This window comes from Agelaius tricolor, unplaced genomic scaffold, assembly GCF_023055355.1.
Source record: "Agelaius tricolor isolate 1412-34295 unplaced genomic scaffold, bAgeTri1.0.p SCAF_11, whole genome shotgun sequence".
Lineage (NCBI taxonomy): Eukaryota > Metazoa > Chordata > Aves > Passeriformes > Icteridae > Agelaius > Agelaius tricolor.
The window spans coordinates 8,475,999-8,498,460 of record NW_027269271.1 but is presented as its reverse complement, the minus strand read 5'-3'; the positions used below and the strand labels follow the sequence as shown (position 1 = coordinate 8,498,460).

The 22,462-nt window shown below is 36.6% G+C and overlaps 1 long non-coding RNA gene across 1 annotated transcript in view; it reads right to left on the bottom strand.

The window, feature by feature from the left end:
- LOC139594023 (uncharacterized) overlaps positions 1 to 21,324 on the bottom strand; it is a 77,006-nt gene extending 55,682 nt beyond the window's left edge. Inside the window, exon 1 of the long non-coding RNA XR_011680489.1 lies at positions 21,238 to 21,324. This is a non-coding gene — a long non-coding RNA (uncharacterized lncRNA). The remainder of the gene's footprint in view (positions 1 to 21,237) is intronic.
- Between the last annotated feature and the right edge of the window lie 1,138 nt (positions 21,325 to 22,462).

The following is a 22,462-nucleotide window of genomic DNA, read 5'->3' as shown; positions in this document are numbered from 1 at the left end:
TTACAGCAGCCCTCCAAGCCCTACATCAGGGGAAGTCACAGAGTCTGGGACTGCAGAATTTACACAGCTTGACTGTATTACATCTGGAGGTCGACAGCTGGTTATTATGTACACCTAATTTACCCAAGCTGTAAATACCCCACATAGAGAAATCTATTCACCTAAGGCTTGTGGTTCAGTTGGTTTACTATTTTATGTTTAAAACAAAATGTAGAATTAATTATGAGCAACTCTTCCCCACACTTTGTCAGCAGTGCACAATGCTCCACAGTTTAAACACACCAAACGGAGCATCTTTGATCTAATTACAAATTTGGCAATGAACCTGACACCCAATTGTTTCTGAAAACAATTGCAATAATAATTTTAAATTCCAGCAGTTCTCAGGTAAATGAAAAAATGCATTGAAACAATTAGACTACAACTGACAACAAAGGACTACTTACAGTCTACAACAGGTAGGAAAAAACTCCCAGCAGACTGACTTTTCTTGAGGGATGATGGTGGAGGTACAACTGACACCAACTGTTCACTGTCCCTCAGTGCAGCCTTTTATACCCTAGTCCTAAATGCATTGCACCTGTGTGCCTTCTGCTCCCCCTGGGATTGGTCAGTGCCCCTGGCACTCATTACCTTTGATAGCATTCACCTGTCCTGCACACCTGCAGCCAATTCCAGACAGGCTCAGCTGCAGCCCCACTCCCAATTCCCACAAACTCTGTGCCTACAAAGGGATACTGAAATCAACTGAGTATATGCTAACTCAAATACTAAGAAGAATACTGGAGGAATAATAATAATAATAATCATCATCATCATCATTATTTGCATACCCATGTTAATTCCCATCCAGGTATCACTCCACAGATGCAAACAGTGACTGCAACTCTACAATGGCCTTATGAGGATGTGTCTAAGCATAATTAAATGAAAGTAAATTGACTACAGACAAAAGCATTTAAGGAGAGAGATTTTCTAGAGAATAGTTCTCAATCTCATTGAAAAATGGAAGGCAAATATTCCAAAGAAATTTTTTGTTCCATTTTGATTTTAATCACAAAACCCCATGTATATAGAGAAATCCTGGGCAAGTTTCTCTTCTTGTTACTTCCAGGATTAAAAGTCAATTTTTCATTTTCTCACAATTCTCAGTGCACAGATCATGGAAAGGCCTGTGTTGGAAGGGACCTTAAGGATCATCTCATTCCAACAGACCCTTCCTCCTTGGACAGGCACACCTTCCACCAGACAAGGCAGCTCAGAGCCCCATCCAACCTGGCCTTGAACACCTCCAGGGATGGGTTATCCACAGCTTCTCTGGGCAACCTGTGCCAGAGCCCCACTACACTCCGAGTTAACAACTTCCCAGAATCTAATCTAATCTAATCTAATCTAATCTAATCTAATCTAATCTAATCTTTCAGTTTTTGATTTGAAACCGTTCTGCCTTGTCCTGTCACTGCCTGCCCACATCAGAAATCACTTTCCCCTTCAAGTACTGGAAGAAATGAAGTAATTGAGGTCTCCCCAGAGCCTTCTCTCCCTCAGGCTGAACAGCCCCAGCCTGTCTGGAGCTCCAGACCTTTGAGCATCTTTGTGGCCTCCTCTGGACCTGCTATAAAATATTCAATATTCAGATTTTTTTTTTTATCAAATAGTTTCACATTTTTTGGGCTTATCAGGCTTATACAAGAAACAGGGTATAAAAATCAACTGGTATTTTACTTTCTGAAAAAGCCAAGTTGAGCTATTATCACTGTCTCCTGTGGCCATCCATCTTCAGTCTAAAGGAATATGAACCAGAAATTTTACAGATCTTTCTAAAAATTAAAACTGACATCTTAAAATGAAATACTAATATTTTCAAATTCTTCAAACTTATTTTTAGTGAGCCAATTATTTTTAAAACTACTTTCTTCATAGGGAAGAATATATAACAGGTTGGGAGTTTTTAACATCTGGGAAGAAATATGGCAGTAAAAATTAAAAAATCCCCAAGGTTCTGGAACTACTTAGACAACTCATTCTAAACTCAGCTGCCAACAAAAGCAGGTCATTCCTTTGCCAGCTTCAACTCACTGAGATTGCTAAATCAAGCCATCATTTTTTATTCCATCAAAGAGGTGTGCAAAGAAATACAATAAGAGCCAGACTAAAATTCCACAACCTGCCACCACTCTATTATGCCATTAGATTTCTTGTGAATATATTTCATCTTATCCAAGTGTTCACCCTTGCCCTCAGCTTGTTGCTCTTTCTCAGACATCACTTATTCAGATTGCATGCATTCATCTTCTTAATGTTTTCTCACAAATCATTCTCTGAGATAAAAATTCTTATTTTTCTTCATTCTCATTCTCTCTTCATTCTCCTTCAGCTCACCTCTTTTCAAACAATTGTATTGGTTGCCATTGACTGCAAAATCTTAATAATACATTAAAAAAGCTGATTTTAGTGGTGTTGAAAAGGAACAAAACTATGCAGCAATAATTGGGTTTTTTAAAAATAATGACTGAAGACTGTAGCAGTTTCTGGAGAAGTTCCAAGCAACCCCTCCCATGACTGTAAATATTGTCTCCCCATTACTGTACATATCTGTTCCTCTGAGTTCTATTTGCACTCCATATGTTTATATGGCACAGAGAGAATGGGAAGATGCCTATAAAGCAAATATGGGGTGATACACAGGATAAAATAGAATTTTCTTTAGCTTGAGATACAGAATTCTATGACAAAGAATTAAAAAATTCAGGTTATCCTCTAGAAATGGAATCTCTCAATTCCCTTATAAAGCATTTGATTCTCCACTCACATAAATAAGAAGTTACTAATATAAAAAAGGTATAGAAGAGATTCCAAGCTGGAAAGCCCTTGGTGGGTCAGAACAGTTCAACCAATACTAAGCACAGACACTGTCTGCACTTGCCACAGGCTTCTATCATGAGCATTGTGAGACATAATTTAGAATGTACAAGATAGAATTATATGCAGTGGATCTGTCAGATATATTTATATGCTTCATACAGCTGTAACATGCTATATATAGTTATGTACAGCATATTTATAACATAATTATTTATATTTATTATTTATTTATTATTTATATTTATTATTTATAACATAATATATTATGTAGCTAACATGTAACACATAATATATAACAAATTATATCTGTCAGGTAACACAGGTTACTACATTACATATGCTACACATTTAACTTGTGTGTGTTTGTGTGCATCACAAATCTCAAGCAGAGCTCCTGCTGTTTACAGCACTTGCTGTCATAAAATGCTATGACTTTAACATCTTCAACCTCAAAATTAATGTTCAATTAATCTGTTTAATTGAACTGTTTTGAACCTGATGGACTTGATGCAACTTTCTGTTCATATTTTCCACAAATTATTTTCACTCTCTAAGCTTGGCCTTAAAATCCTCCTCCTTAAGGTGCTGGATGAATTTTGCTGGCCTGTCACCCCTGTAGCACTTTTTGTTAAATTGTGGTACACATTAACTCCAATATAATGTCAGATACATTACTCTAAACCAGCTCTTTGACATATAGAATCATCAACCTGGTTAACCAGGTTAACCTTTTATCTCTTTCTTCCCATTTTCCTTTAAGCAGTTTCTCCGCTTGAAAATGCTTTAGGAATGAAATTTCCTGGACGCCATTCTTACATAGAGAAGTTAAATGTAAGTCCATTATGATCTCTAGTACATCTTGAGTCAGATCTAAATAATAGAGTGCTACATCTACTTTTGAAGATTTCCTGACTTATTTCTCTGAAAAGGACTGACTCAAATTCTAGATATGCCAGAAGCAAGCATTCTGTCCTGATATGACATTTATTCAAAATTTATGAAGTTAGTCGAAGCTTCCCATTATTACTCTACTTTTCAGTCTCCTTAATCTTTTGTGTTTCATGTTCTTTCTCCCTTGCCATCATTACATGGAGAGACTACAGACCTGATGTGATTCTCTCTGGAATTGGATTTTACATTTGAATCCCACAGAGGCTCTGTGGTACTGCTCAAAGATTCACCTTATCTCTCTATCTGATTCTCTCTTTTGATATATCATGCCCATCATGAACTGTAAAATCCACTATAAAGTACAACAAAACATCTATTTTGGAACTATTTGATCAATCATTCCTATCAAGGTGATGATTTTTCTTCACTGTGCTTGTTTCAATGCACAGTTAAATTCAGTCATTCCAGAACAGCCTGTAGCAGAAGTACACATGTGATGAAGTCTATTCACATGTACCTTTCACAACTGAAATTTTGTGAAAAGGTTCTTTCCTCTTTCCTACTCCCTTATTTGCTTAGTTAGTATCTGTGTGCTCTACCTTTTTCTTGAAATAAGTAGGATTTAGAACTTAATCCTGGAATTAAAAACCCTCCTGTAGCATGTGCTATTTGTATTAAGTGCTTGCATCCAGAAAATGCTTAAAAAATAACACAACAAAGCATACATAATGTTAGAGTATTGTAAATTCTGAAGAAAATTCTGTTGGGTCACAAGTTTCAGACTGATGGTTGAGCCCATAAGTAAAAGGCAAAGAATCTATCACAGTCTAAAGCCAGAATTAGGGTATGTCATCAGTTTTCCAATTCACTGATATTAATGACTAATATTAGGATCAGAAGACTAATGGCCATATTGATTGATTGAAGTTTTGTTTGATTTAAGTGCATTCATAGGCTAAGAACAATCTATTTTTCTACTTATTTCTACTAATCACAAACACTTGAGATGGTTATTTAAACACCTTTATGACTGCCCTGCAGGCCCTCAGTGTTATTTTCCTGACATAATGTGTTTTTCTGACTTTCCCATTATGTTTGTAGAGACAGCAACAAAAAGAACAAAAAGACATAAATTCCAAATAGCAGCTGCCTGTAGTTTGTTTTCCATTACCCAAATTGATTTATAATGCCTCTAAGATGCATTTCACTCTGGAGCTCTATATTGTATGAGCACTCAGCAGGCTCATTCCATTCTGGGTATAAAAGCTTGAGGTTCATCTCAGGAACTTTGTATCCTTCAGACACAGAGGGTTTACAGCATTGATCAACATCATTAGAGCCTCAGAGCTCTGAGATGAGAGGTGATTTGCCCCTCAGAGAACAGAGAGATTTGCCCCCATGGGTTCTGAGTGGCACAGCGCCACCAGCAGGGTTTGCTCTGGAACCTGCAAATGCTCCTGGTCCAAGGAAAGCCACTGCACTGTGCCAAGAGCAGACCCAGCTGGCTCCTGAAGGCTGAACACCAAATACTGAGCTCTGCCTCTGGAGCATCTTAATGGAATGCCACTCAAGAAGTGTAACTTCATTCAAAGTTTCTGCTACACAAGTTTTGTCTTCATATTACAGCTTGTAATAAATGGCAAACATCCCCAGTTCTAAAAGTGTGTGCCACTGCCAGAGCTTTTCTGAAGACAGCTTGCAGAAATCCCCCAAGTGCAGAGCGTGGCAATTTGAATATATCTTTTAAAAAGTATATTACCTCTGCCACTTGGTTATACAATTATATCTCTGTTGGCACTCAGTTTTCCTGTGAAATTCATTCAAATGCACATTGTTTCCTAAGAGGATTCACTTTTTTCTTGCTCTGGCAGCATTTTCAGGAGGAAACAAGTTTTATACAAACATTTCTATAACAGATTAATAAACTGTAAGGTTTCTCTAAGCATGTGCATTGGGACAATGCTGCAATCATTGTATGAAAATCATCCAACTTGCTCTAATCCTTTATAGAAAACAGAGTTGAAATATATATTCAGAGGAAATAATATACATTTCAGAATTTAGCAACTCTCTGGTTGATTCTGTAGAACTGTGTTCTAATTTCTCAGTAGAGAGCAATAAAGTAAAAAATCTGATTGCATTTAGCACAGTGAAATGAAGTGCTTTTCTTCTCTCAGTGATATTCTGGATTGAATGGCAAGTCACTAAAAAAAGAGCAGCACTGCCATGTCAGAGTAAGTCATGAGCCCAGTATTCAGTCTTGTTTCATAATGCAGGCTTCAGGATGATTTGTCCATCAGACCAGAGTTTGATCATAGATCCTGCAGACCCAAAAATCATACAAATCAATTTACCAAACTGAATCCATGGCAATTTAAAGGAAAATAATAAAATATTAATAAAATAAAATTTTAAAAGAAAATAAAATTTAATAAAATCAAATAAGCAAGAGTATCTTGAAATGTTTGCTCTCAATAATTTGATGGTGCATTGACTGTCATACGCACATCATTATACACTTCTGGTTTTTTTAGCTCATTCCTTTAACCCTAAATTTATTTGGAATGACAAGTTAAACATATCAGCTGTTTAACACATCCATTCAATCAGAACAACATTTACCACATACGTTTTTTCAGTCCTACTCCATGATAAGATTTGGTAGGAATAGATAAAAATCTTAAATTAGTGAGACTGCAGGCCCCACAGCTTCTTGAGATACAGTGACAGAATAAAATGAGCAGAGTCAGATAAAACCATCTACTATTCTTTTTTTATTACAACAGACTCTTTGGAGATAATATTCTCTTTCTTTGCCCAAGGCTATATCCAGCCCTGCCTAAGGCAGTTTCTAAACTATTGATAACTATTTTTTAGTCCTAACATTTAGGAATTCATAGGATTCCTAACACTAGAAATGAACCTGCATCCCTAGTTGTCAAACATTTAGTAATTATACTTCGGGTCATTAAGCAACTCAGCTATAACTTATTTGTTGATATTCCACAGAGTGATCTTAGTTCTGACTCTGACAATTTGCTTATTCTCTGGAATTAAGAGTGAAAGACCCCAGATTATCCAGTCTGTGGGTCAGATAGACAAATCTACACATCAGAGAGAGGGAGAGAGAGTTAAAATCTTTTCTCTGTAAAAGACTGGAAAAAAAAATAACTGTTTAATGATGAAAATTGCCCTTAACTGAGTTAATAAAGGTAATATCCCCTGATCTTAATAGTAAAAATTCTAGCTGTGCTTGAACTGCTGGTCAAAAACAGTGAAAAATTATTATTGAAAATTCCAAGGTATATAATTATGCTGAAGAACTAATAATCATAAAGGGCTAAACAGTCAAGAGTCACAAAGTTTTGAAGTCACCCAGTTGATTTGGTTAAATCAAGACAGCAAAAAATTGCTGTAATTTGCCTCAAATCACAGTAACTCCCAACTTTTGGAAATGAAGACTGGATGCATAATTGTACAATTACTCTCCTTCTGAAATACTAGATCCTAAAAGTCAGGACTATTTCCAGAACTGAAGACTTGAAGTAGAGCTTCACACTTCTTCTTGGCAACTCTGTGGTGTTTAACAGTTGTCATCCCCATTATTTTTGGCTTCAGGGATCTTTTTAATTAGGCTCATTAGTAAATAAGGCAAACAGTCCATGAACTCCAGAATCACAGTGTTTATAATTGGATTACATAACTTTTATGATTGGATCTTCTCTTTCTAATGCAAATTTCTTTTCCATTTGGGAACTCTCTGGAGCAGCTAATGATTAGCTCTCTGAGCAGCTCAAACTTACTTATTCTTTGATATTATCCACTAAATGCTTTAGGAAAATACTGAGATGGAACAAAATACTGCATTTCAGACTCAGTGTAGTAAAAATGAGGAAAAAATAATGAAGCAACCAGCCAAGAAACCCCAAAAGTAGTACACTGAGTTCAGTACTAAGTTGATTCTGAATAGCCCACAAAGAGGAAAGGGGTAACCCTGGGAAACACTCCTGGCTCACTGTGATCATCAATTTTCTGAGAGAAGGGGTGTTTGTTCAGGAACTAGGACAACCAATTCTCTTACATAATCTTCATTTTCTTCACCAGTTCTTTGTGTCACCTCCCATGACAGAACTTTTGTATGCTGGTAAACACCAAAATGCAAAAGCTTTTAGTCCCAGTTTCTCATTGATTGTTGATGCTCTGCTCTCTCTTGCTTATGTTCGAGAAAATCAAAGCAGAGTGATATAATTCTCCTGCAGTTGGTTTGTTTGTAAAAGGCTGAAGTAGTATCAGCTATGCCAGGTTCCATGGCCAGGAATACATTCCTGAGAGGTGCAGTTTCCACTGGAATTAACTGGACCACACAGATTTGGCAGACATTCCCAATCTGCTTCCCAAAAAGGTTACATGCAGTTCCTTGATGCCACTTTTCAGAACGAGCTCTAAGGAAAGCAGCAGATAACTTCGTATTTTATTTAAGAAATGAGCATAACGCAACTACATTTTCTGACTAATTTTGCTCCCCACTTGCCTTTACAGTACAGGACTGGCGATAGATTTCCAGGTTTCACTTACAGGGGATTACTTTTAAAGGGTATTTAGAGATATTGCAGAATCACAGAATGGTTGAGGTAACAACTAACAGCAATGCCTTATTCAAACACAAAAATAAGTCTACTAATATCTGAGAGAAGTGTGGTTTTTGTTTGAAGACTTGACAAAATAATTCCAATCACAATTTCTTTCTTTTTTTAAATCTGCATTTTTTTCTTCAGAGCATCCTGAAAACTGAGACAACTGAAAGTGCATCTACTAAGAACAGTCAGAAAAAGTGTTATTCATGAGTCTCAATGCCTCCCATTCTGACTTCAAGTTTTTTTCACATTTTTTTCCCCAATACCAATTTGAGAGTAGAAAGGGAATTGCTGTATAAAAACATGCTGGCATTTAGATGGATATCTGCATATAGATTAATATGTTAATTACACTCATGAGCTGCATATAATGAGATTTGCAGAGAACACAATGCTAGCCTTGAGTAGTGGATGTATCGAAACACATCAGGCTCTTTTTTGAACTTGTCATTTATATAAACTTATCATTAAAAAGTTGAATTTATTTTTACCTGTTGAATTTATTTTTACCTTTTTTTTTTAAAGAGAGTTTCTTTTAAATATTACAACCTAAGCAATAGGAATTGCCAGGTATGATAAAGCAGACTAAGAGCAAATCCAGACAAAAGCAAAATCATCAATACATCTTCATGATTAAGAACATTCCTACTTTATGCGGTGCTTGTTGCTGCTACTTTGTTATGGTCAGATATACAATAGTAAGGTACAAAATACCTCCATGCATTTGGGTCAAGATTTCCAAAAAAGTTAGAAAAAAATTCCCAAACTTTCAGAGGATAAAACTTTCTGAAAAGTTTTGTCCTTTCAAAATCATCTATGAAAAAAATCCTAAAGCTCTGGAAAATCCTAATTATATACAGCATATATGCTACACAGTTACACCCCTTCCACCAATAAACAGGTTATCTATGTAAAACAGACTATAAATTTAAATGCCTATGGAGCTATAACAATTCTGAGTTTCTGTGGGTGTTTTTAAACTGTATTATGTTTAACTGAATATCACAAAACACAGCACTACATTACTCATTTTTATCTATGCAGTAGATGAATGTGCATAACACTGGCTCCTGTTAACACTGCAAGTTTATCCCAATAAATCCAGTAGTGAAGTTATTTCAATATTGAATAGTTAAGTCCTCAATAAGAATCACTAACAATCTTTCCATAGTAATAAGGAAAGCTGAACTTCTGGCCTTTGGGGAGAGGTAGGAAGTTCTCTTATGGGTGATTCAAAGATTCCAGATATATGTTTGAGTTGCTGGTATTTCACAGCTTTGAACCAGATCTAAGGCAAGCATTAAAAATAAATTTTCTTCAAAAAGAATTTAAAAAAATTAAATAGAGGTTAGTGTTTCCTTGGACATTAAGTTGCTTTGTGGTCTATAGGGAAAAAAGAACATTAATTATTTAAACATTAATCTATTAATTCTCTCTATAAGAAAATTTATAGATTAAGGAGAAAATATTCTAACAGCAAGATAATATTTTTACAGCTTCACTGACATTTTTTTTCAGTGAAAATGCTTTTACTGTTTTTTTGGTCACACTTGCTTGAGGAAGGACAAGGTGTCAGCAGAGTGGGGTTTCAGCCACTGAGAAGCCTTCTACTGCCCTTCCTTCTCAGTTACACCAGGGAGCTTTGGTTCATGAAACAAACACCAACAATGAAATAAACGAATGGGAATTCTCCAAGCTTTTCAGCACAGCCAAAATGCCACCCCCTCAGTCCCACACAATGCTGACTCTATCACTGACTATATTTCCTCTGCTCCACCTATTGCCCTGACTCGCTCACCAAGGAGCTGCCATTCTTTTCCCCCACAAATATCCCAAAAAAAATTCACTAGCAACATAATTCAAAAACCAGGAAAGACTAATTGTCCTTTTTCTCATTTTATTCTATGTACCCTGCAGGAATAGTGTACTTGCAATGTTCAAATAAATGATAAGACAAGCTCTGTGGTCTTGAAAATTTTTTAGGGATGGCGTTTTTACATTTTAGCATGATATTCCATAACTCATTCTATTACCTACTGACACACACACAATATACCAGTGGCATGCCTGCACTTTTTCATTCCCCCCACAGCTGCCTAGCAGATCTGCCTCTTTCCTTACAGGTGCTGCTTTGTGATTTTACAAGTTCTCCTGTATCAAGGAAATGCCCGCTTTTCTACTCACACAGCTGCCCTGATCACTAAGATGGAATATAGTTATATTTATCTTAATAATTTAATCAGTATTCAGTATAACCTGCAGATTATTAAGAATTCATGTGGTGTTCTTCCACAGGGGTTCCACTGCAATCCAGCATGTTTGAAATCCAATTAGCACCATGGCCTGATAGACCTGAGAACATCTGAGAAAGCAAAGAGCTCTTTTTGCTAAAGTCTGTTTTGAGACAACACCATAAATTGTCATATGACATGAAAAAAGGGTAAGTCACCAATCAGCACTGCCCATTAATATTCTGGTCAGGAAGCATTAGAATGAGGCAAGGGTGCTGTGCATTTTTCATCCATTCAGGTACCCAGAATCCATTCACATGATGAAGGAAGGGAGGAAAGACCCATTTGAAACTGTTTGGATCACTTATAATTTCTGAACAGGAAGACTGATCTGTACTCCTCCTTCCATATATTAACAGATGAAAAGGTTCTAACAATACAACAGTCAATCTGAGTTCCATTAAAATAGATTAGATTAGTAATAATAAGCCTTAATCCCTTCCAGACTTCATCAGTAACAGTTTTCTGCTGTCAGCACAGCTGTGCTTAAATCACTGCAAAAGATCCAAGATACTCAATGCCCACACATTTCCACAGAGATGGAATGGAACTGCTGTATCCATTACTGTAAATGTAGTGTAAGTTCTCACAGATATTCCCCTTAATGAGAGGCTGCTCTGCTTGGAGACACCACTCACAGTGACAGCTACAGTATGAACAATTTATTCCTCTTTGGCTTTGAAACTAAAGCTGTTTCTGTGTTCAGTGAATATTAAAACAAGCTTGGCAGCTGGGCTGAGCCCCAACTCCAATTCACTGTGGCTGTGGGAACATCAACATTTCATAAGTTTCATGATCTGTGCATATGCCCCCAAGAGTTCCCTGTTCTCTGATGAAGTACTGCAACTGCTGCCCTAGAATATTGTTCTAGATGGTATAACACTAACTCTAAGTAGTAAATTTATTCTATACAGCTTTTTTCTCATTAGGCAAAAAAACAAGTATCACCTTACAAATTTGGGGGTTTTTTTCTTGTAGTCATCACAGGTGCTTTCAGATTTAATCATTCATTTTTAAATATATGAACAATAAAAAAGCCACTAAAGTATCATTTAAAAAAAACCCCAAACCTGTCCAGACTAAGTTCTTATATTGTGAATTCTTCTTTAGAAGTTTATTTCTGTTAAAATAATATTTATATTAATCATGCCACTGATATTCATGAGTAGGATACCCAAATCATAAAATAACAAAGGGATTATTTAGTTCAATCATAGGATTTGTGTTCGTTGCAGCTGAAGAAATATGCACAATCCAAGGATAAGTTAAATTAAACAGATTAGGATATTTGGTGATAAGTTTAGATAGCTTTAACATGCTTGTTTGCTCTTAAATTCTATTAACAGTACAGTCAGACCACATTAGTATTGAGGAAAATGCCAAGCCAGTAGCTGTGTTTCAGCAGTGAAAAGTAGTTTTTTCTTGTATTTTAAAAACTGTTGAGGATGAATTTATTAGAGCATGGAAATACAGAGAATGCACCAACTTTTGAAATGCATTATATAACTAAAATGAAATTACATTATGTAACAAAAGTGAAAATTTTTAATGAACTCTTTATCAAATTACATGTCATGAGAATGCCACTTCAGAAATGCTCTTTCTGTTACCTGCTGTCATGGAGTAGCACCACAACAGCATCCTGACATTCGGTGTCTGTAGGATATGATGAAGTACCTGATGGAAATTCCATGCACTCCCAATAGGAAATTCACTGGGGAAGAACAGAAACTCTTGGTGCCTTTATGATGAACGTAGCAAGCTGATTTGATAATCTTAAGGCACAATTTCAATATACTCCCTTATATTTTTGCCTGACTTAGTGGATGCCTAGTCTCCCTAAGGATTCTGAGAACCACTTGAATTACCCTTTATTCTTCTGGTGGTAATCTCTTATGTCATGCCTAAAAAAATCAAGGTAAAGGGTACCCCTGCAGCTGGCAGGGAGCTCAGGTGATGACATTTGAGTTAGATTCACTGGGGTTTTGACTGGACAGGAACTTGTACAAGTACTCCCTGGCAATGTCTGGGCCAGGACACATTGCACCTCACACTTCTGGAGACTCCAAGTTGACAGAAGCCCCTCATCTCATACTGAGGTGTTCTGGTCCAGCACAAATCCAGGGAATCACTGCTTCTATTGACAATACCACACCTAGCAATAGAGAAATTATTTGTGCTCTGTACAGAGTTTTGCTTTTGTTGTTCTAAAAAGGACAAATTCACAGCACTCTGACAGCTCCATTCAAGTTCCCAAGGAGAATTTTTAGTGCCCAGTACCTGCAGCTGTAGCTCTGTATTAGTGTCCACCAGGAACATTCAAACATGGGGTTGTCTAAGGTCACTGACCCCTAACTGACAGGGCATAACACACAAGAAAACCCAACCAAAAAACAAACAACCAAACAAAATTGCATGACAGAAAAAAAACATGAGTGTTGATAGTAGAGAGGCTTAGAGTAAAACCAGTTTCTCTCTCTGCAGACTCATTTTTCAAGTGCCTGAAAAATTATCCATGCTAACAGACTGATAACTGAAGGGACATGAAAAGGTCACAATGATTCTCAAAACTCAGCCTTTGAGCCAAACTATTTTACATCAGAGAAGACAGACTTACACCCCATATATTCTGAGCAGTCTGCATTGACAGCAAATTGTGTTTTATTTTGAATAATTACTTTTTCTTGGCTAAGATAATTGTAGTTCAACACTCGCAGCACATAAAATCCTAATTCTTATTACCTTGGTGCCATGATTTGCTTTTGAAATTCTTCTTGATGTGTAATAGGCCTCCATACCATTACATAATTTGTTTCTTCAATTGTTTATAACTCAGTAGAGCACAGCTCCTGTAATTTGAGAACTGGAAGAATTTCAGGAGCCTGTTTCAGAACAGCACAGAGGTAGATGAGGCTACACCCTCAACTGTACAAAATGAGTCTGCATTAAACAATTTCTTTACTAAGAATCTAGTCCCTAGTTTGCTATGTCAGAGAAAAAAATAAATACAACTATTTCTACTTCCCCTCTTATTTATAATTTCTTTCTTAAGTCATGATTATAATATCTATTGTATCTTCATTCATTTTATAACCCTCATACTTCTTCCTCTATGTAGAAGTTACACTGATGAAAATTATGACTTTCCAGAAAAAGCAAGTCAAATCAGTGATGTCTGAGGGAGAAGAATTTCTTTAGAATTACTTTTTTCCCTCTCCCACAAGGCAGGTACCCCACAATATCTTTGGTATTTCTTCTCAAGGTACTTGTACTTTGTTTTTTTTGTAATTCCCTGGCTGCTCTTCAGTCTGGATGATGGTCACCATCCCCATCCCCACCTCCAGCAGCACTGCAGTTTCTGCAGATGCCCTCAGACAGTTTTGCTTGTTTCAGTCACTCAGAGCTCCTTTCACACCATTTCTTGGCAGCTCTTGCTCTCCAGATCAGCCTTTCTCCCCTGCCCCCAACAGGACATCTCAGTATGTTGCTCAAAGATGGAACCACAGTGTGAGCAAAAACTTGGGGAAATAAAGTCAAGGCAGTAAACCAAACCCACAAAAGCAGATGTGAACATAAGCTTCACCCTCATTGAAACATTCAGTCCTAAAATCCATAGCATCTTCTTGGAATAAAAATTAAACAAATATAAATTATTTACAATTTAATTCCGTGTTTCAGATTATAAGAACATAACAATAAATGCACTTTTTAAATAAACCAAATATATGCTTCTTATCAAGAATAATAAGAGAAATTAAGAGACTGTATCAAAGCTGCATTTGTTTCACTTTCTTCATTTCACCAGCTTTGGCTCTATTTCAATTATTACACTCCCTCATGTCTCTTAATGGAAAGCAAGCTCATCAGTCCTGATGCTGTGTCATCTCCAGTGTTGGAAAGGTTTATTATTTTTCAATAATGAAAAGATTCTCACAGGACATAAGTGGATCATGTTTAAGTGTATATTATGTCAAGTATAGAGCATAAATGAATATACAAATAATTTTTATGAGGGACATTGACAAAGTTGGATTGAAAGGTCTTTTGGTTCCTTCAGTCTGTGTATTTTGATTGGATTTTGTGAAAAAAACGTACCTGATCACAGGAAAGACTTCGATTGCTCATCGATCTGAGTACATCACACATTAATCACCAGATTAGAAAAAACAGAGAGAAAGAAAAACGAAAGCATTTAGTGGAACAATTACCATTACTTAAAAATTATTTAATTACAAAAAAATATTTTTGACCCAGCATTTGCATCTGTTTAATTGGAACACTCTATTCTGACTCTCCTCCACTTTTTACACAAAGCAGAAGTAAAATAAGATCTACTGTGAGTAGGTTCTCCCCAAATCATACTAATCATAATCTATGTTTCCCATTTACAAGAAAATGTGATGGAAACAATCTTAGTGACTTGTTACTCCTGCTTGATTTTCTAAGAATTTTAAAATATGGAGCAAGCTGGAATGTAACAAAGTTTACTGTTGCTTTTGGTAATGCAGAAAAGGTCTGACATCAAGGAAAATAAATAAGTCTTTTTTAAGCAGTGTAATAACTGCACAATTAAGCACCTATTGTACTGGTGACATAATGATGGCACTGTTGCCACTATAATTAACAGCCTATTGGTCTAGCAAAACTAATTAAGTCAGATGAAAGACTTCTGCAGCCTCTCCAGATAGACTGTTCCAAACTTAACCAAATTACTTTTCTATACTGACACAGAATAGTTTCTTCATCATCATCAATTGGTTTTACTTTTTCTTCTAAAATCAGATTATGATAAAATAAACAACAAAGAAATTGGTCTATTTGCTCCAACATGCAGTATCTTTAGAATTAGCCTTTAATTATTTATGACTTACCAAGGGAAAGTGAAATAATAGATAAGCAAGTATTTTCATAATTTTCATTAAATATTGGGCACTTCTGATTCCATATGCTGACAATGCTGTCAGGGAAGACTTGCTCAGAATGTCTATGATGTGCTTTTGTTTCAGTATTCAATCATAATCAACAATTCCTGCAGTTGTAATAGTTCAAAATGGCCCCAAGGCCCCATAAAAAAAGAACTGTTGAGTTTGTGACCTTGATCTTTAGAAAAGGTAAAATGTTTTAAGACTGGATCTGAATAAGAATGTTGTCAAGATGCTATTTAAGAGTTTTAGGATTTTCAAATACAACATGTAATAACTTTGATAAAAGACACTTCACTTTATTGCAGAATTTAGTTTCCCTAATTAGGTGTAATTTGCTCTAGTTTTCAGTACACAGCCACTAAAAAAACAAAGATAAATGCTGCAGGAAATGTGGTATGACCTTTTCATTATTGCTTTGTCAGGACATCTGTCAAGGGACTTTTGCTCGATTCCAAAGCAGACACTGCAATGAACTGGAGTAGGGAATAGCTTGTTCTTGGTTGGGTGCCAGACTCTGCTACCAAGCAAGATTCATAATGTACTGCAGTCAATAAGATATCAAGGTACAAGGTAGAGAATAACCCCAAATTTATCTTCTGAAGTAGGAAAGATCAACAATTCACTGTGCATTAAAAAGGAAAATACAAAAAGCCAGAAAAAGATTGCATTTGCCACAGCCCTCCTAGTACTATCTATGATTATATACTCTACAATTTTTATTATGCAAATCCATTTCTGAAATGTTTTAATAAGAAATTTCGTAACATCACCAGTGTGAAACAGTGGCTCAAGGTATGCCAAAGAAAGAATACACACAGCCTGACAGAGTTTTCTCACAAAAGGAAACAAAACCAGTTGGATTTATCAAATTCTGGTGAGCATAATAGTTATTGAAAGTTTTTAGGAAGCTGCTCAAACCAGTCTGTCTTCTCAGGTTAAAATGAATTGTTTCAGGGACAAAAGAACTGTGCCAACCCTGCAAAAATTAATAACCTTTTTCTAATGCCTTTCTATAGTAAAGAAAAGACAAGCAGAGCCTATTTCAGCATGCTCACGTTTTGTGGCCTCTTCATGTTACCCCTAAAAGAATTGCAGAGTAATAAAAGCACAAGACACACATCAGTGGTACTGACAGTCCTCTCTGCTGGGACTGTTTTAGAAACTTGTTTATCAAACACATCACAGGTATGGAACAAGCTGAAACTTTACAATAATTACCTGCTACAACAATACATTTGCAGAAAAATATTTTTCACTTTATTTTATATTTTTGAGTCATATCTTTACTCAACAAAATATACATTTGAAATATCTGTCATGTTCTTACAACTTTTTACTGCTAATTAAATGCATTTCCATTACAGCTGACTTTCTCTTTTCTCCTGGTGTTTCCCTTCCCATAACCCTTACATCTCTTGTTTAATTAAGCTACATTCTTAGGAAATTAAACAATCTCATTCAAGCTTATGGATTTCTTTCTTCAAAAACAATTATTTTATAACTTGCTATATTAGTTAATCCCTTCAATTTCCAGAGCATACAGTAGTCAGGACATTTAGAGAAGAAGGCAGCCATTTACTGAAACACTGTGAGTTCAGTCCCGTGTTATCAATGCTACCAATGCAATTGTAATACTCTTTTCAACTGCAGAGCCCCAAAAGCTCCATAAATAAGTATAAATGAGTAATATAAAGAACAATTCCAGAATGTTTCCAGAATTTCCAGAAAATCTCTTATCCAGAGATTTTCTCTTGTTTCTGAGCATACTGGCGAAGAATGCAGAAGACTGCTTCCCAGAGTGACCCTGACTGCCATTGAGGGATGACACTATGATTTGGCAAATAATTCCATTCTCATTTAATTCCAGGTGAAGTTTCTAATGCTTTCTGGTTCCCCAGTCAGCCCACCCCCATCCTCCTCTGCCCCCTAACAAGGGAACACCCAGGCAGTCAGGCTTAGTTACAGCTCAGCAGACTGGTTCATTTTCATTTTCTGGGACTGAGCCATGCTTTCACATGTCCAGTTCCCATTATTTCCTTAAACTTCTCACACAATGAATGAAGCTGAACTTGACTTAAGTAGAAAAGCAGAGTTGAAATCATGAAAATTTGCAAAATCAGGGGGGATACTGGAGTGAGAGGAGGACAAGAGAGCAGAAGGTTGCACTGACAGAAGTCACCCCAGCAACGCTGTCAGCCAGAGGAGCAGCCCTGAGTGTGTGTAGGTGACCATGGTGTCTTTGTCCCCAGCAGGTTTAGTGCATTTACAGCTTTTAGGTGGGGACAAGGTGCATAAAGGCCCAACTCTAACAGAGCTGTGTGAAAGGGCAGAAGCTCTTTCCCCAGGAGCCAAAGGGGTGCCTGCAGGAGAGGAAGCCTGCCCATGGGCTGGAAGATCTGAGGAGTGGTCATAAAGCATTTCTGGAATTGTAGGTCTTGGTTAACATTTTGTGCAGGCTGCTATAGCTATCAGGCTTGCTGACAGTTAATAACATGCAATTAATAAATCATGGAGCTGCTCCAAACCTTACTTCTCCTAAGCCATGAGTTCAGCATTTTCCCCTGGGACAGCCTAACTCTGATTTCCATTTTACACAAAGCTCTGCTCTGTGTGCCTGCTCAGCAAAGCCAGATGACACAGCAGAGTGTAAATGGAGGGTGCCTGTATGCATCTCCATACTGCAGGTGTTGATCCTGGCTTGCACATTGTGCAGGTGGAGCCTGTACCTGCCTCCAAACACACAGCACACTCCATCTGGGGCTGCTCAGGCTGGGGGGCCAGGAAGGAGCACAGAGAGGAGCTGTTCAAGGCACCACTGCCTCTTTCCAGGGCCCTGCCAGGTTTTCAAGGGCTCCTTAGAGCACTTAGGCTCTAAGCAAAGCAGCTTCTGACAGGATTTTTGGTTATGGTAAATACATTAAGTTACAGTAAACAGATTACCAACTTCAGAGGACAAAACAGAGGTCTGAGTTCACCTACAGTGAGGAAGTAAGAGAGATTGATTTCTGTAAAACTTATTTAGTCTACAAAAAAAGACCTGATATAAACTGTTAGTGTGTGAAGTTACACAGATTCATAAAAGGTGGCATTTGGAATATCCTGACAAAATCAGGTGCAATAGGTGTTGGCACCACATTTGTGGGCTATTGGTCAGCACTGATGCTCTTTCAGGGAAGACTTTACATTTAACTGGCAGGAATCCTCAAAGCCAACAGAAAAGGAACAGAGCTGAGGTGAAATCTTCTTGATGTAAATAATATAGGTCAGTTAAAATCATCCTTTAGATCTTGGAATATACCCACCAGCGCAATAACTCCCATTGCTCCTACCACTGCTAATGTCCCTCTCTTTACTATGGAGAAGAGGGTTTTTTCCTTCAAACTTACTCATATTTTAAATAAAAAACTATAAATATGCAGTGTTTATAATCACATTTTCACAAAACTTTGGAAATAGGATAGATTCAAGAGGAATTAAATAAGAAAATTTAATTTCAAGAAATAAATTACATTCAATATTTTTTGTAACAATGCAGGAGTCACTAAATTTGAATTTCCAAAATATTTTATAGCTAGTGTTTTATCAGTTCATGTGTAGTATTTGCATGTAATTTCTTTTTTTCAACCTTTTTCCCCTACAGTTATTAAAGTGTTCCATTAAGTCTGGACAGCTTTTGATTACTTTCTAGAGAGGAATAAGTAAATTACAGCAGCCAGTGGCTACAGATTTCTTCTGAAAGAACCATGTACAGATAACACCTAACACAAGATATAAATGTTTACATTTATGAGGGACTCAATCATGAAATGAACTTGGAATAAAGAACAGCTGCGCAGTCTTTGGTAGCTGTCTTTTACATTATACCAAAAAACCTTTCTCAATGACACCTCTATCACCATCATCACCCTCTGTAAACACAAATCTCTTGGCATGGAATCTGAATATACAACAAACCAATGGAGACAAAACAGATCTCAAACTCAACATTTGCTTTAGGATATCACAAGTCCCTCAAGGACCCTATAGAATGATATTACTTTTAATTAGGTGTCACTTAAGAAGTTCCTCCAAGTTTGGATATTATAACCAGACTAATACTCTGATGAGTGACTTTCTCACTAGAAAGAAATGAAATTATTGTCATATTTGCAGATACATTAAGATTGAGACAAAAAGTAATAATAGCAGTGGAATAATCATTACAAAAAGCCATCTTTACTAGATGGTAATCCAGGCACAAATAGAAAACAATAATCTTTGTTTTTCCTTAAATATAGAGTTTTACACAGAATTATTTAAAAAGTAGCTCATGTTTCTTAGGGACAGGAAAGGAAACTGGGAAGAAGCAATGCCAAAGAGAGCTCTGGGAATCCTGAGCCTAACCTGACAATGACAGTGCAGAAAAGGTGTTAAGCAGAAGTCTTGCTGCACATTGAAGAGACAGAACATCTTCTCTGTGCCCTTACTTGCCAGGAAAAACTTGGAATAGTGGCCAAGTTCCACAGTGTAAAAAGTGTTGCAGAAACTGGGAGGGTTCTACTGCAAATGTCACTGAAGGTTTGGAAAACCTGCAGGACTGCAGCAGTTGAATCTACTTATTTCACCTGAGAAAGATGAAAGACTAACCTAATAGTAACAATAATAATGTATAAATAACAATATGGGGAATAAAGGGTGAAGAAGTTCAGCTTCCAGATGTTCTTACTTTATGTTCTTTAAACTTAACATAAAACATTTTGGCTTTCTCCTTTTTTATAGGACAAGAGGGAGCAATTGATTAACAGCAATGTTGCAGCTCATCCCGTGACCTTTTGCTGTAACTTCCCTGGTCCTGTCAGTAATCATACACATATTACTGCAGTTTGTCTTTATCAGGGGGATTTCCACTGCTCTCCCACAGAAAGTGCAAACAAAACAGCACATTTTTTAATAATGTGCTTATTTCTATAAGCCAAATTGAACCCATTATATTTAGCATAGCACTCATTACATACAGATGAGTTCTTCATTTATGTATTTATGGATAAATATCTACATTAAATATTTCTTCCTGATTTTGAGGATGAATAGGTTTTATTTAGATTTAGGGAAAACATGATTCTGCTGCACACAAGGTAAAACAGCCATCATGGAAGCATGCTCTAAGATGACTTGGAACAGTGAAAACATGTCACAAGTTATTGATCAACTTGAACCCATCCTAATTATCATGAGCAAAACTGAAGTGAGCAAAGTGGTCTCAGCAGTAAGCAGACTCATTGCAAAGTATCAGTACCAGTAAACCACTGGAGTTTCAAACACCTGTTGTGTTATTTAGTAAAACTTTTTGCTCAAACAATGACAAACCAAACTGAATCCCCTTTGCTCCCCAAAAATTCCCAACAAACAGATCCCCACCCCAAAATGCTGATCACAAAAGAATTTTATCATAAATATCTTTGCAGTGTTTGAACTGCTTTTTAAAAGCTGATAAATAGCTCTGAGAGTTTTTGATATTCTTATTTGAATAGATTCTCTACAACTGAGAAGCACACTAACAAATAAAGAAAATGCTTCATGATTCATTTTAACAGAAATTCATAAGAATACGTAAGAAAGGAGCATCATAAAAATAGCGTCAATGTAACTTACCTGAGAGCTGAGTATTACAGCACTTGCTTCAGCCAAACTGGGTCTCCTTGGCCACACTGCCTGATTACAAAGTGTCAAATCAGAGCTGTTGGGAAAAAGGGTCAGTTCAGCACGACTTGAAAATACTTGCTTAATACTCAGATAATGATTATTAAATATGTTTTACTATCCTGAAAACAAGAAGCAATCAAAAACAAGGAGGAAAACACATTGAACCAATATTTCACCTCCAGTTAATTGAAATCTTATCTTTTCTCAGCACTGACTAACGCTTCTAGAGATAAGAGCTGATATTTTAAATGCTTTTGTTAAATTAACACAACCCAAACCTCTGCCTACTTTCAGTTCCCAGCCTGAGAGTGCAGGTACCAGGAAATGTCTCAGAGCACTGAGAAACTTCTTACTATTGATGGTTGTACCATTTTTTGACCATGATAGCACCTTGACTTCTTTCCCTTTTTGTTGTGACAGATAAGCCTAAAATATTTCAGAGTTTGAAATGGAAGATAAGCATTAAGCAGCAAAATGTTTGATGATTATTCAAAGCTTATCTGAATTGCCCATACTTCCTGAGACCAGTGTGTGTCATAAGATCAACAGTCCTTCCAAATTCCAGGGAGTTCAGAAGTACCTGGGAAATTGTTTTTAATCTCTGTATGTTGGCCCTTTTATCTTTGCAGACTTCAGGTAAGACCTGCAAATGTAAAGCTGTGCACAAGCTTAAAAAAAAATAAAATACTTAATATAATTCTGTACCTTAAACAGTTTTAATTTTGAGGACTATTATTTTTATTTGGGAGCCCTCAACTACCATGTTATCCTCAATTACAGGTCTGCCACATGACTGGCCAGATGATAAATGCTGTTGGTCACATCACATAATTTTGCATCTTCTCAGCTTATTTTTCTATATTTTAAATAGAAATTTTCTTTGCTGTAGCAGCAAATCATATAGTCCAAAAAAACCAAGTTTTGTCATGGGAAAAAAGGCACACAAAAAAGAAGTTGCTCTCAATACTCAGGAAGTAAAAAACCTCAAACCATATTAGGATTCCTCAGAATAATTAATTCTAGTTTTATCCTTTGCACTACAGAAAGACTGGAAAGCATTTTCAAGGCAGGAGAATGAAACACTCTAAGATACTCTGCATTTTCAACTGTGCCCCTGACTAAAAGCAGAATGAAATCCTTAATTTATAATTGCAACCATTGTTGCAGGCACCCA